Raw genomic sequence first — 6710 nt, forward strand, 5'->3', positions numbered from 1 at the left:
TTATATTCTACAAACAGTGAGATTCACGCAATAACTTTTTTAAAATTCTAACTTGTTGTTTTGACTATACTATTCTCTTGTCGTATCCGGTGGACTGCGCATGACAGGAAATAAAATGTTCCGGTAAATTGTCAGTGTGTTATGGTTTTCACAATAAATATTTTAGTTAGAATTTGTAGATTTTTTCAAATATTTTCAAGGATTTATATTTTCGATGCTGACTACTTACCCTCGAAACCCACGAAAATAAAAATCCTCGAAAATTTCCGGTTATACGGTATTCAATGTATACAGTGTACCACGAACTGTGATGTCCACTATGCAAATCAGTCAAAGTAATTTGCAAACGTTTAACGAAAAACGACTGGCTGCTTGTATGCCACATTTGTGACGCTGGAAAACATGTTATCCGTTTTCGAACCAAGCACTATAGCGTTGTAACCATCTAGACTCTCTCCCCTGCTAAATCCCATGAACACGCGCCTGATGATGATGATGATGATGATGATAATAATAATAAATGGTGAGTTCATGTTTCGACTGATTATTATTTTATTTCAGCGTATTCGCAGTTATTTTCGTCATGAAATAATATATTTTTAAAAATTATTTTATTATATAGCCGGCCCTTATTTGCCAAGTCTCTATACATGGCGGTCGTTTATATAAAATTCTAAAATACATTATACGGTTGTCGTATATACAGCCTCATCACTACGGGTCTTTTTTGCCGTATTTTTATGACTTTTCACAAGAAGACTTCCAAATTTTAAAAATGAAGTGTGTCATGGAATTCCCTCGATCGTAGTTCAATTAAAATGTTTTGGATCATACAATAACTAGGTTTGGTATTCCAAATGAATGTAATTTCCATTTAAATCCATATTTAGAGAAATAAGGCCCACTAAATCCGTGATTGAGCGCCTTTAAGCTTCACAAAAAAAACATTTTCGAAGAGTTTAATCTCGCGCGTAGCTTAACTGAAATTTGGTGTCTGTCCTGTGGACTGGGGTTTGGGAGTAGAACAAAATTTGTCTTTGACGTACCATTAAAAGTATGCAAATTCCCAATTAACGTACAGGTTTAGGCAGGTAAGAGTTGCAGATCTGAAATCTACACATATTTCTACATAACAATCAATGTTCAAACCTTCCCGGCTTATTTTGAAAAGAACAGACAGTAAATCACTGCTGACATTTCAGAACATTGCAGGGGCGGGGATCAGCTCAGACGTAAGAGTGCTCGTCTGGTACTCAGGTCAAAGCATCGATCGAACGTTCTCGGCGGACCAACTTGCATGTCAACGGCCGTGGTATGCACTGTCTTGTCTGTGGATTAAGTTTGTTTTGTTTAACGACACCACTAGAGCACATTGATTTATTAATCATCGGCTATTGGATTTGGTAATTTCGACATGTAGTCTTAGAGGAAACCCGTCGCTACATTTTCTTTCATTAGCAGCAAGGGATATTTTATATGCACCATCCTACAGACAGGAGAGCACATACCACGGCCTTTGCTATACCAGTCGCGGTGCACTGGCTGGAACGAAAAATAGCCGACGGGGATCGATCTCACACCGACCGCGCATCCAGCGAGCGCTTTACCACTGGGCTACGTCCCGCCCCAAAATGTAAAATTAATTTGTAATTTTAGACGCCAAAAAGTCTCTGTTAGTCGGAAACATAATACAATACAGAGTATTACTTATGAAAATTTAAAGTCGGTTCAACAAATAAAAGCAGAGGTTAAACTAGATTATATCTTGTTTTTGTCCCCAAAAGTAAAATATGATTTCCGTGGCAAGGATTTTTGCCTAATATTAGAAGAACACTAGTTAATATTAAATATTTAAAAGACAATAATATATGCATATTTATAAAAATTTTACCTGCTTTTGCTGTGGGCTTATTTTGACAATTTCAATGAGTCCGAGAGTGTTGAAGGTGCCTGCATCCATTTCCTTACTATTCGTATTACCGGTGAGATATTAAAAATAGGCGGCAATCCTTAAAATGCTGTGGGGCAATTACTGAATAAAATAATAAAAAATAATTAGTGAACATAATTCCTCCTTACTTCTCTCTCTCTCTCTCTCTCTCTCTCTCTCTCTCTCTCTCTCTCTCTCTCTCTCTCTCTCTCTGTGTGTGTGTCTCTCTCTCTCTCTCTCTCTCTCTCTCTCTCTCTCTCTCTCTCTCTCTCTCTCTCTCTCTCTCTCTCTCTCTCTCTCTCTCGCACTAATTCATACCAATCAAATTTGTACGCACATTCTAATTTATCGTATTGCATGTTGTTGTTGTTGTTGTGGGGGGGGGGTAGGGTTTTTTTGGGGGGTTGGGGTGTTACGTCGTCATAATGTTTTAACATGTAGTTTTGATTATTTTTTTTTGGGGGGGGGGTGGGGTGGTTTGGGGTGTTACATCGTCATAATTTTTTAACATGTAATTTTGATTTGTTTTTTAATTTAATTTAATTTAAAGTATTTTATTTATTTATTTATTTATTTATTAGGTATTGTTTTATTCAGGACAACATCAGTTTCAAACTGTAGTTTATACAATCAATGGTGTACTCGTCAATCCTTTAAAAAAAACAATAAAAAAAAAAAAAAACCCACCTACTTGGTCGTTTTTATGTTCTGCTCAATAATATTCTATAGATCCATTATGACAATTCCAGTCTGAAATCGAGACGATAGGACAGATCTATTTTCGGCGGTTCTTTCTATAGCTCATGTCACGCTGTTATTTGTCTTGGTAACCATGCCTCTCAGAAGTGCCATTTCCCCATAGCCAACCGTTCCCTGTTTGTGGTACAAACCGGGTGGCAATCGATTGGTACACGGAGTTATGTTATCGATAGCTGGAGTTGTGTCATTGCACGGTGAACAAGCGACGTATTACACAAACGTGATCGGTCGTTTCTAATTTTACATTAATTATATATCTGTTTACTTGTCGTCTACGTGCACTGGTCCATGAGGCCGCATGCATCCATTTAAACATGATTTTCTTGCTTGTATCCAATTAAGGTACAAACACGCTGGCATGGGCACACATATTAGCTATGAGGCGGATCGGGGGGGGGGGGGGGCGTCAGGGGTCAGAGGCCAGAGGCCCGGAACCCCTAAATTTTGCGACAGTTATAATTTTATTATATATTAATGAAGGAGGGCGATCCCCTTAACCCGCCCCCGCCCCCCCCCCCCCCAAAGTTCCCTTGGCATTCCGCTTCATGTCATTGGGCTGGATTTTCTGGATCCGTCACTGTCCAGGAAAGTGGGTTAGTGGTTAATTGTTAATGGTTAGTGAGGGAGAAGTCATTGTAGTGGCTTACAATTTCCTTTTTGAGCTGTTAAAAATGCACTCTAGATGAGAGCCGGTACCGGGATGCGAACCCACAAAACAATTAAGCAACTTAAGGATTTTTGTCCCATAAATAGTCTTTCCAAGTTCTGTATATATATATATATATATATATATATCCCAAAAACACACATGCCTTTGCCAAAACACCTCTAAATATCAGCATCATAAATTGAACAAGATCTAGCGTCTGTCTTACTGCATTTGCAATACTTGTGCTTACGTCGCATGATCGAACACCTCTGTGGATCCATTCAGATGATTGAGTTTTTCTCATTACAACCAGTGCACCACAACTGGACAAAGGAATGTTTGTAGCGGGTTTCCTCTGTTGACTACGAGTCGGAATTATCAAATGTTTGACATCCAGTAAACAAAACTTCTTTTTTTTTTTTTTCTGTTTTGCAATATTTAAAAATATATCTTGTCGAAAATATACTGCTCCGTTGTGGTTGGGTTTTTTTTGTTGGGTTTTTTCTTTTCTTTTCTTTTTATTTGGGGGGTGAGGGGTTTGGGAGTATGTTTTGATATGAGTTCATGGGCGTACATAAGATTTTGAAAAGGGGGGTTCCAATACATAGGATTTTGAAAAGGGGGGTTCCAAAATAGATTGCAGAGATATTGGGCATATATTTCTATGTTGAGTAAATATAATAATGTCAGATATCAATGTCAAATATATTAAATTATAAAAAAAGCGATTTCAGGGGGGAGGGGGGGGGGGGGGGGTTCGATGACATCACGGGTCTAGCTCATCAATTGTCGACAGTTTCCGGCAAACATCGGAGATCGGCGAAAAAAAAACCCCAACCAAGACTGGCACGCTCAACTTGGTCAATAAGGGGAGCGCGGTAGTTGCGTGTTGTGGTTTATGACGGCAAACAAATTCGTTACGCCGTATATATGGTTTGGTGTCCGGTCTCCTTTAACCTTAACCGCGTCAAACGATTAGGAAGGAAGGAAACTCATTTAACGTGCCCATGTCCTTAAGGTTTAGGCACGCCCATCCCAGATCTGACCTCTGACCTCGCCAGTGGCCAATTCCGGGACGGGAATCAAACGTTTAGTGGTTTATCATGTCATGTCATGTCATAAGGGTTTTACGTGCACATTCAGATCAAGCTGTTGTAGCGCACGCCTGTCTTGGGCACAAGAGCCGGCCTTGGCCGGCCCTTCTGTCCAAGACAGGAAAGGTGGGGGGGGGGGGGGGGGAGGAGGGACCGCCTGCACTGGCAGGTGCAAGGGAGCACCAGCAGTCCGATTGAATCGGTAGCAGGCGGGTGGGGGTGGTGGTGGTGCTATGGTATTTTGAATGGAGCCATTTAGAGCCAAAGAGAAAGTGGTGCGCAGTTTTTGTTGAGTAATTTTGGCGCAATTTTGAACGGTCGGTCGAAAAGGTAAATGTTGAGCTAGTATAGGTTTTGAATCGAGTGTAGCTCGTTAGTGAGTCGAGAGTAGCTCGTTGTTTATCGACCTTCATGATGCTGGTTGTCTCCCTAGGTTGTCCATAGGGTCCTGATAAGGACCTGACCTCTTCTGGTCGTGGCATGACAACCCAGAGGATACTCGTGCAATTGTGTAGACACTGGTAGGCAGGCGATTTGTTCCGGGGTGGTCGAAGCGCTGGTGTTGGTTTGGTCTTCAGTTTCCTCCTCCTCAGTGACACCAAGTACATTTCCCAGCAGCAAGTATTTGGGGCTTGGGTAGGGGCGGCCAATATTCTTTTGTTCGGCCTCCCCCGGGTGCATTGCAATTGTGTACTCGGAACCGGTATTCTTTTGTCCGGTTCCTTATTAAGCACGTGCTGGGCCATTAAAATGTGGGGCGGATGCATTGTTATCATTAGTCAATGCATCCTGTGTGCTGTTGCAGTGAGCATGTTGTCTGTGTGTAATCCTAGTTTGGTGTTTAGGTTGTACCTATTGTCTTACGTCCCTATTCTAATGTATCCAACGGTCATCATGACCACCCCTCTCCCCCTGCCCTTGCGTAGTTTTGTTAACACAATGGCTGGGGGGGGGGGGGGAATTAGTCTATTCTAAATATCTAATTTGAAGGGCACGCCCTTGTAATATATGTATTGGTTAAAAAGCCTAGTGCTTAGCATATTTTATCAGTCAATGAAAGAGAGAGAGAAAGGAGAGAAAGATAGTTAGTTTATTAGTAATGAATATTCACATACATCACTGTCATCCACTCAGGCATACTAGGGTATTAGGCGTACTAATAATTTTGTTTCCCGCCCCCGCAAAAGATTAATGAAGTAATTATATCTATTTGCTGGTAATTGTATACTGTTGGTTTTGTTGGGCTTGCGCCCTTATACTATATTGGTCTTACTTGGTCAATCTTCTATTTTCTGTTTTCCAGTTGTCCTCTGTGCCCTAGGTGACTTACCGCGTCTGTTGGTTTTATTCATCATTAATAAAGTGCATGGTGCGATTACATGGAATGTGCGATATATACATGTGGGTATTCTGGTCGAGGTTGGCTGACTTGGACCATTAGGCGAGCTGTAAAAAGAGAGGTTGAGAGGTTGATAATTAGTGATCCTATCCTGTTTGATATATTGGCTTTGGTTGGCTGGATAGTTCTTTATTCAAATGGTTTGCTGCGATCTCATTTGGGAGTGCTATGTACGATTTTACCAGAACTCGATTTTTAGAGTAAATTAATAACCTGGTAACCTTTTTATGTTATTCGCTACCGACCCACCTTTGACCACCTGCACCTGAGTGCCTCGTTACCGAGTTTAAGGGTTACAACTCTGGTGTAGGGGTTTACAAGTGGGTGGTTTTGAAGAGGGTTTTTTTTTTTTTTTTTTTTGCAGCTATTGGCAGGTCTTATTTTCCTGTTCACCTTTGGCCCCCTGGTCGGAAAGCATCGAATGGAGTTCGAAATTGGTTGCAGTTCCTTCTGGGGGGCTGGTAGTAAAAGGTTGTAGGGTACTATTTGCCCGTTGACCTTTGGTTCTTGGGCTACTAATGGTGTTTTATGTTATTCGCTACCGACCCACCTTTGACCACCTGCACCTGAGTGCCTCGTTACCGAGTTTAAGGGTTACAACTCTGGTGTAGGGGTTTACAAGTGGGTGGTTTTGAAGAGGTACTTAACAGCTATTACCGCTATGGTAAGTCTTATTTTCCCTGTTCACCTTTGTACCCCCGGTCGGAAAGCATCGAATGGAGTTCTAAATTGGTAGCAGTTCCTTCTGGGGGGCGTATACGTGAAAGGTGATGGTGCTTTTGCTGGTTTATTTATAACTTTGGTTTGGTGGACTGGACGAACAGATAAACTGCTTTGAAGGTTTTATGTTTTAGGCATTTATCCGGGTTTAATAGAAAG

The sequence above is a fragment of the Gigantopelta aegis genome, chromosome 2 (genome assembly GCF_016097555.1).
Source record: "Gigantopelta aegis isolate Gae_Host chromosome 2, Gae_host_genome, whole genome shotgun sequence".
Taxonomy (NCBI): domain Eukaryota; kingdom Metazoa; phylum Mollusca; class Gastropoda; order Neomphalida; family Peltospiridae; genus Gigantopelta; species Gigantopelta aegis.